At 46.9% G+C, this 10,014-nt stretch overlaps 1 pseudogene; it reads right to left on the bottom strand.

Annotated features, from left to right (window-relative positions):
* Positions 1 to 443: 443 nt before the first annotated feature.
* Positions 444 to 1,963, bottom strand: LOC120991102 (annotated as a pseudogene).
* Between the last annotated feature and the right edge of the window lie 8,051 nt (positions 1,964 to 10,014).

The following is a 10,014-nucleotide window of genomic DNA, read 5'->3' as shown; positions in this document are numbered from 1 at the left end:
AACTAGTACATGGATTGCAGGATAAAACTTACCAGGAAAGGTTAAAGGACCTTAATATGTATAGCTTGGAAGAAAGAAGAGACAGAGGGGATATGATAGAAACTTTTAAATACATAAAGGGAATCAACTCGGTAAAGGAAGAGAGCATATTTAAAAGAAGAAAAACTACCACAAGAGGACACAGTTTTAAATTAGAGGGGCAAAGGTTTAAAAGTAATATAAGGAAGTATTACTTTACTGAGAGAGTAGTGGATGCATGGAATAGCCTTCCTGCAGAAGTGGTAGCTGCAAATACAGTGAAGGGGTTTAAGCATGCATGGGATAGGCATAAGGCCATCCTTTATATAAGATAGGGCCAGGGGCTATCCATAGTATTCAGTATATTGGGCAGACTAGATGGGCCAAATGGTTCTTATCTGCCGACACATTCTATGTTTCTATGTTTAAGTCATGCGGCTCAAGTCAGTGCCCAGCAGCACGTTAGCAGGGATGGAGTCTGACAACCCCACTTCTCTCAGGCCGCACCCTGCACCCCAGTCTAGGTACACACAAGCCATGGGGACAGTAGGGCTGACTCCCCCAATCCCTGTGACCATCATAGTCTTTCCGGGAAGGATGTCTTGGGGGTCCACCAGTTCGGGACGCACAAGGGTCAGCTGTGCACCGGTATCCCGCAGCCCCACTGTAACCTTTTTTCCGATTTTAACAGGTTGCAGGTTATCAGCATGGGGATTTGGCTGGGTGGCCACACAATACACGGCAGGGGGTGAACTGGAGGGTTTCCCCAGCGGCCCGGATTTCTTCTTGTCCGGGCAGGTGAGGCTGATATGGCCGGTCTTGTTGCACACATAGCAGTGCCGGACATCTGTGGTTGCGGGTTTCCCGCCAGAGGGGTGGGTGTTTGCCCCAGCGGGCATTCTGTTGGTGGCAGGCAGGGGAGGAAAGCTGGACTTGGGGCTCTTCCAACTAGGACTCGGCTTGCGGTGGTCGGGCACCCTGCTTGTCACATACAGGTCAGCAAGCTCGGCGGTTTCCTCTGCTGTTTTGGGCTGTCGCGTTAGGACAAATTGCTTGACCTCAGGGGGGCAGATGTGAAGTAGCTGGTCCTGGATGGTGAGGTCAGCAAGACCCTCAAAGGTGGTAATGTCCAGGCCCTTGACTCACTGGTTAAAGGCGGATCTCAGGCCAGCCAGGACATCAGTGTAGCTGTCAGTGGGGCCAAGCTGCAGAGTCCTGAACCGTTTCCGGTGCATGTCAGGGGTGAGGTTGTAGCTTTTGATTATGGCCGCTTTGATTTTAGCATAGTCCCCATCACAGTCCATAGGCAGGTCAGCAAAACATCCAGTGCCTTCCCTCTCAGGCCTGGAGTGAGATATTTTGCCCACTGGGTGTCGGGGAGCTGATACTGGCGGCACACCTTTTCGAAGCTCCCGAAGAAACCATCAACCCCTGACCTCTCATCCATCACAGGGAACTTGTCAAAAGATGGCATTGGCTGACGTACCTCTCTGGTTTCTGTGGGGGCTGATGATGCAATGCCCCGGTCAAGCCGCGCTAACTCCAGCATCAGTTGGCGTTCAGCTTGGCGCTCTGCGGCTGCCCTCTCAGCTTGGCGCTCTGCGGCTGCCCTCTCAGCTTGGCGCTCGGCGGCTTTCTGGTACTCTAGGATGAGTTGCAAACGAAGTTCGGCGTCCGAGTCACCTAGGCAGGCGAGCGCAGCCTGTATGGATGAGGGCAGTCCTTCTGAGGTGGTACTCTGCTCAGAGTTCTCACCGGCAGGAGAGGCAGGCCTTGGGTTTATCTCACAGACCAGCTGGGGAGGGCTGCTATCTGGTTGTCATGCCTGTCCTCCCTTGAGCGCACGTACAAGGAAGTCCTTTGTCCAGTCCGCTCCATCAATCCCTCTGAGCTGACAGAGATTGACTAGCGCTTCCTTCGTCATCCTCTGGTATGAAGTGGACATGATGCTGCACTTCTCCCAAATAAAAGATAGAAAAGAAAAACAAGAGGGGGTAGGGGAAACTGTCCTGTATGTATATGTTCTGCTTCAAAACCCCCAAAAAATAACCTCAGCGCGGTCAGCTCACCTGTACCCTGGCACCGTACTGCCAGCTGTTAGTGGAAGGTTTAATTGCTTAAACCCAGTACTAATGCTTTAAATTAAATCCCACCTGCTGCCACCAATCTGCCAGGATCTTGCCCGATTCCTCAGGTCGCAGTCCCTGATCAGACCGGGATCCGGTATCAGCGGTCAATCGGGACAAGTACTGACACTACACACACTATCGATCACTCCGCTTCCTACAATCTACCAGATTCCACGGGAGATCAAATTGTTGCCGGTCCCTTCTAACTAATAAACTTCTGAGATTCGCATTTTAAAGCAAACAGGGAGCTGAAAATTAGGAACTCTAATTGCCTTAAAAAATATTGCCCGTGCTAGGTTAAATAATTGGTTTTAATAAAAATTTAAAGATGTAAAAACAGAAGCATAGAAATATACACCGAACAGTTATTAAAATAAAAAGGATGAAATAAAACTGAGGCCTACTTTCCTCACACAGAGACTTGCAGCTATCAGGTCCTGAGGCAAGACAGGAAGACACAGACCCTCATTCAATCAGATTGGCCTCAAAATGGGGGACACTGTACGATCTGCTCTGTCCAATTTATAAGAGTTGGTCCAGGCCGTCTGTAAACCCACCTTTAGGGCGTGACATATGGGTTGGCGGTGACTTTCATGCTGAAATCTGCTCTAAAATGGATTTCTGCCCATACCTCTACACAGGAGAATGCCCGCCCGATAATTGTGGGCTCATTTTTCAGCCCTTAGTATTGGGGTCACAGGGGTACCAAACACGGGGTGTCCACGTGACCCCAATCAGAAGAACTGATTTCCTGATCCAGGATTTAACATAAGTGGTTGGATTTTGGTATGTGTGGCACCGTCACCTCCTGACCGTTAAAATGGCGTACCTCAATAATCGCTATTGAGTTGTATTTTTGAGTTATGACCGGAGTAAGATTTTTGGGTTTTCCCACTGACAGCGAGGCATGGAGAGCAGCTGCCCCCACCCTCCGGAAGCGTGCCCCTATCATAAAGTAATAAACCGCTCTGAAGCTGTCCACTATACAGGCATGTTTATATAAAGTGTCGTGGAGGCCAGTGATCGTCGTCACCTCTGGGTCAGGGACTAAGAAGTTTATGGCGGTGGTCTGGTATTGGATGTGGGGGAAGATGGAGAGGGAGAGAAGGGACAGTTATTTGTTTGGATAAAGGGGAGCTCCGAGTCAGTGAAGGGACAGTTATTTGTTTGGATAAAGGGGCGCTCCGAGTCCCCAGAACACAGGTCAAGCACTCATGCTCAGTGTGCCACAATATATACCAACATAACAGTATATAGCAGTATATAACAGTGTATAGCAGTGTATAGCAGTACATAGTGTATAGTATTATATACCAACATTACAGTATATAGCAGTATATAACAGTATATAGCAGTACATAGAGTATAGTAATATATACCAACATTACAGTATATAGCATCTTTGTGCAAGTATATCTGGTTAGTGAGATCTACCTTGTCTCAGGGATATTATGTTATGCAGTAATGTTTAGTTAGCTGTAGTATTACTCTGGGAACATGTTGTAGCTGTTAGATATTAGATATGCAATCCTATGTACAGGCTGCCATTTTGGGACATATGCTCAGAGTTAATGTAATGGTGTAGTACATGTTGTTCTATACTTTATGCTGTACATGCTATCTTATATGCCTTATACTTATACATGTCATTTGTATTCTTGTAGTTTTACAAATTCACAATCCTGTTGACCAATAAACAAGTTAGACTACAGAAAACAGTCCTCTTATTTGGAAGACAGAAATGGTTTAGGCTGAATGTCAGACGGCACACTATGTGAACGTGTATGAAGACAGAACAGTAAAACAGATGCTAGTCACCAGCGATAGTGGATCTGACTACACGGAGCCGCCATCACACACGCGGTCCTCTGTACACGATTGCAGCGGCTGCCATCCAGTCACAAGAAGTGAGCGTGCAGCCCCCAGCAAGCACAGCACGATCCAGACCAGGCTGAAGTCCGTTTCTACTTAGACTGAGTCCGCACAGAGACATTAAGCAGCCAGCAAACAGGCACACAATGTCCGCTAGCCAGGCATCATCATACAGGACCAGGTCACGAGCAAGCTGCTCTAGCAAGTCCTCAATAAGAGAAAAGGCTGCTCTCGCCGGCGCAGAAGCTGAAGCTGCAAAAGTAAGGTCTTCCTTTGCCGCACAAGAGATGTAACTAAACCTAAGACAAGCAGATCAAGAAACAGAAAGAGCACACCTGCAAGCGTCACTGGAAGAAAAGACAGCACGCCTGCAAGCATCACTGGAAGAAGAGACAGCACGCCTGCAAGCGTCACTGGAAGAAGAGACAGCACGCCTGCAAGCGTCACTGGAAGAAGAGACAGCACGCCTGCAAGCGTCACTGGAAGAAGAGACAGCACGCCTGCAAGCGTCAAAGGAAAGAGAGAGAGCGTTACTAGAATAGGAGAGACACAGCCAAGTACTTGGGCCAGACCTAGATCAACAAAATCCAGCACAGCGCGTCTCAGAATACGTCCATCAGCATCCCAAGACAGATGACGACTATGATCCAGTATATCAGCCAGGTGTGGCGAAACGGCGTTGGGAGGAGGACGTTGCAGGGCCGGTCTGTCACTCATGTTAGTACTTATTCTTTGCTGGCATGGTCCTTTGTTATTTACTTGTTAATACTGGGGCTTTCAGCCTCTTTATGTTACTGACACTAATATTGAAGGCATTAACTGTTGTGGCTGACTCTGCAGCGCCCTCTACATCCTCTCTTTGGGGTATCTATCTGCTGCTGCTCATTGTATGATTTTCCGTGATTATTCTTGGATATTGATATATTTAAATAAAGTTTACTTTTATACCATGGGTTGGAGGATACTTTTCTTTTTTGGGGAGCTTATACAGTGTGCCAAAGATCCTACTTTGAACCACAGTACCTCAAGCAGGACGGTATGCAACAAAACGATGCTGACCACAACTACCGCCCTGCAGAACAAAAGCTGCAACCTTCACTTCGACTTAAAGGGACACCTTTCCAGTCAGAGCGGTATTATACAGACTGCCCTAAGCCAGAAACCCCTAAAAGGTATGGTGATACACCACACACGCAGCATAACAACAACACACCGGGTAGTACTGGCCCTAACCAGGCCGCCATGGACTTCGCTAACTTCTTTGCTAAATGGGAGCTGGTTACTAAAGGACTTACAAAGTTCACCGATCGCCCCGAGAACTACAGGGCATAGCGAGCCTCCTTCCAGAATGCCATAAGAGACTTAGATCTTTCCTGTAGTGAGGAGTTAGATCTCTTGGTAAAGTGGCTTGGAAGCGAGTCTGCTGAACACGCCAAAAGAATCAGACATTAACATAAACTATCCGGGCAAAGGCCTAAAGATGGTGTGGAAAAGACTCAGTGAGTGTTATGGGTCAATAGAAGCGATAGAAAATGCTTTGTTTAAGAGAATTGATAATTTTCCCTGTGACGACATGGAGAAGAGTTATATGTGTATTGGTGTTGGGTCTAATTATGTTATGTTGTGTGACCTGGTTATGAAAAGACTGTCAGCACCCCTCTTTCTCCCCCTCCCTCTCGTTATCCCCCATTGTACTCTGGAGGAGCTTAGAACAATGCCATTCTTGCCAGGCTCTTGCTAGAGCTGTCTGGAGCTAGTAGCAGGTGGACAACTGTGGTGTGGTGCAGACAGAATGTCTGGGGAGGGGAAGGGGGATGTGATGGGATTTTAGTTTTATCTGATCACAATTTCCGTATATAAGTTTGTGCAGTTGTTCAATAAAGCAGTTTTTTGTTTCACCTACAATGAGTCTCGACCAGTGACTGGGGAAACTGGGAGCTACAGATCAGAGGTTTGCAATATCTCCTGAGTAAGGAAGAATACAGAGGTGGACATAAACTTCACGAGTACTGGCGGTCCGTCACATTCCCAGAATAGTGGGTAGGGGTCACCAGAAGCTCAGGGAACTCAGCGACTTGTTAATAGAGGTACAGGTTGCTCAGGCAGAAGGAGATCTACCAGGGCTAGCATTCCTGGACACTGCCAGAGGTGTCAATCTGATTGTCCAAAAACTCCCTTATAACCTACAGGAGAGGTGGATCCATGCATGGTTCTCATTATAAACAGGTTCATAATGTACCATTTACCCCTTTCGTGGTGTTTGTAGACTTTGTTACTCAACAGGCAAGGATCAGAAATGATCCCAGTTTTGACTTTACATTGTCATGTCCCACTACCCTTGGTATCAAACCTCATAAAACACCAGTGGCAGTCCACAAAACTAACGTTGCCTCCACAGGTTCCCCTTACAGGCCGTTTATGTCTTCTCAACGAAAACAAACACAAAGATCTTACCAAAGAGCGCCCTCTGCACAAGAAACCACATTCTCTACTAAAATGCAGAGCCTTTAGGGAGAAGTCTTTAGAGGATCACAAAGAGTTCCTCAAAGAAAACAACGTCTGCTTCAGATGCTGCACTACAACATCGCACTTCTCTAGGAACTGTAAGGTCAGTGTGACATGCACAGAATGCGGTAGCACAGAACACAACACAGCTTTACACCCTGGACCACCCTATCAGGTATCATCCCAAGCAGAGGAACATGACAGAAAGCCGATAGACACTGACATAGATACCCAGGTAGTCACTTCTCGGTGTACGGAGATCTGTAAAAGACTCGCAGGAGGGAAGTCCTGCTCAAAAATCTGCCTTGTCAGAGTTTACCTGGTCAGTCACCGAGATAAGGCGATCAAAATATATGCAATCTTGGATGATCAAAGCAATAGGTCTTTAGCTAAATCCACCTTCTTCGACACCTTTAACAGCATAGGGCCCAGTTCTCCCTACTTTTTAAGAACATTTGCAGGTACCGTTGAGACGGCAGGGAGGAAGGCAGCTGGATACAAGGTAGAGTCCATAGATGGTCATACGTGCTTGTCACTGCCAACCATACTGGAGTGCAACCACATTCCTGACAACTGGTCTGAGATACCTACACCAGAGGCAGCAGCATAACACCCCCACCTGAAGCATATAGCTCACCTGATACCAGAACTGGATCCAGAAGCCCAGATAGTCTTACTCTTGGGAAGAGACATACTGCGAGTTCATAAGGTTAGAGGACTGATGGTCCCCAAAACGCTCCATACGCCCAGAGACTTGACATAGGATGGGTCATCATAGGAGACGTCTGTCTAGGAGGAGCACACAAGCCGACCTTAGTCAACAGTATGCTCACTGTAAAGGGGGAATATTAATCACCAATATTTATGCAAATATCAATAATTAATATTCATAAATGGGAGGAGCCGTCTATTGATAACTCCGCCTATTTATGCCTTTATATAATAACAATACTTTCGCTATGCTCTACACTGATCGCTAATGCTAGCTGCATGCGCCTTACTAAACTAACTATCGCCAATAACCACACGCCACACAGATAGTCATAAGTAACAGTATTTATTACTAACAATACACTACGCACGCAATACTAACAATACAGCACTACAATATACAATCCTAAACTACACTACACATTCCCAATTCCACCCATAAACTAACTAGACAATTCACACATACAATATTAACAGCCCACCCATCTAGTTCTATACTATCCCTATGGGGTACGCCGAGGGTTAACGGTGGCCTTACAGGGGTGTAAGCCGACCACAAACACAAAGGGTTAACAATGGGGATAATATCAGAACTGTACAGCAATGCAGGGGCTAAATACCCTGCAAGTGTACAGTGAGGGGAGGGGTGTGTGGCAGGGTTTAAGCAGGGGTTACCACCAGGGGTTAATCAGGGTAGGGAAAGGGTATATCAGGGGTTTCAGGGGCAAGGGTAGCCAGGGTGAATGCCTGGCAGGGAAAGGGTTAATCGTTGGTGGGATAGGGGTTGAATCAGGGCCCAAGGTGCACATCAGGGAAATATAGGGGTTACAGGACCAGGGGTGATACTTAGGCCTTATCCAGGTGGTCATCATGGAGCTCCTCTCTCCCATGCGTCTCTGATCTAGTCTGGTTGCAAGAGGGCCCACCTCTGTTCGGTTTGGGTTATTATAGCCCCAAAACAGCCCTCTCCTCCTTCCTCAGGCATGTGACATCATAGTGTGGTTTTTGATGTCTCTGGTTAGAAGGTCCCCTCACAAATGGTGCCAAAGAGTCTGATTGCTTTGGGCCTGAACAAAAGGGGACTAGATGCTAATCAGCTGTTATCCTACAGGCTATCAGCACAAGTTTTTCTCTAAACAACTCTGTTGATAACAGTTGGAATTGAACCGGGGGTATGAATGGGCAGCAATAACCCCACATACATACTGTCATGCTGACATAAGTGTATATACATAGACACGTGTGCAAATACATACACACATATCTATATATACACACACCCTCGCATATATCTGGGGCATCACATACAGGGAACATACATATGTCCCCACTTGCCATACAGGAAATATATACTAACTATAAGGGGACACATATAAGGGGGCACATATATACTAATATAAGGGGGATTATAAGGGGGCACAGCTTCCAGGGACCACATATTTCCCACAGGGGCCACCATGAGCCCCTGGGGATCACCACGGGCAGACGTGCGCAGATGCTTGGCACATCTGCGCACATCACCCCATGATGCGGTGGTTAATGTATGCATATATATACCATACATGCCCGCACGTGTTTGCAGGCATGCATGGATATATATGCATACGTCTCAACCCTTCCTCACTCACCAACACACTGGAAAATGGACGTCCTTCCCTATTCCAGCAATGTCCTTCCCTATTCCAGCCATCAACAGTTTCCTGATAAAAGAATTGCCACATAGAGCTCCTGTGCCTTGTCCTTTCTTGGATCCCTCCTGTGAAGACCACGCCTGCGATGGTGAGCAAGATCACTTAGGGTGCACAGTTTTCCACAGGACCAGAGAAGACAATAGGGTCGCAATCTCCATAGAAGACAGGCTGTTCTTGGATATCATGGATCAAGGAATAGTAAAAGACAAGTCAAAAAGTTGGGTCGCACCTTTACCGTTTAAACCCCGGAGAGGACGCTTACCTAACAACAAAGAACTTGTCTACAGTCGATTTATCTCCCTCAAACACAAACTTCAGAGGACACCAGAGATGAAAGAACATTTCTTTACCTTCATGGAAAGAATATCTCAGAACAACCATGCAGAAATGGCACCCACGCTCCAAGACTCAGAGGAGTGTTGGTACTTACCCATATTCGGAGTGTATCATCCTAAAAAAACTTCTCCGCTTCCGCAGAGATTCTGTAGCATTTATGGCCGACATACAACAGATGTTCCACTGCTTCCTTGTTAAGGAAGAACACAGAAACTACTTGAAGTTCTTCTGGTATCGCAACAATGACCCCAATGAAGACATTGGGAAACAGTCCTTCCCCTGCAGTCGCTATCTATGGTCTCAGGCATTCAGCCCGAGAGGGTGAAGCAAAGTATGGGTCAGATGTCAGATCTTTTGTGGAAAAAGATTTCTACGTGGACGAATGTTTGAAATCCACACCCACAAACGAGACCGCAATCAGTCTCCTAAAAAGGGCTCAAGAGATGCTCTCTCTATCTAATCTGAAGTTGCACAAAATCACCTCCAACAGCCATGCGTTAATGGAGGCCTTCTCACCCCAAGACCATTCAAGTGATCTAAAGACTTCAGCACCGACTCCCTTCCCATGCAGCGGAGCCTCAGTTTGATGTGGAACTTAAAGGCAGACACATTCACCTTCCAAATCAGCAAGGAAGATAAGCCCTTCACACGCAGAGGAGTTTTGTCCACCATAAACAGCTTATATGATCCTCTGGGATTCGTAGCGCCTGTTACCATCCAAGGCAAAATGATGCTAAGGCACTTCACTACAG

This window comes from Bufo bufo, chromosome 2 (genome assembly GCF_905171765.1).
Source record: "Bufo bufo chromosome 2, aBufBuf1.1, whole genome shotgun sequence".
Lineage (NCBI taxonomy): Eukaryota > Metazoa > Chordata > Amphibia > Anura > Bufonidae > Bufo > Bufo bufo.
The sequence above is the reverse complement of the archived record's forward strand: the minus strand, read 5'-3'. Positions and strand labels throughout refer to the sequence as shown.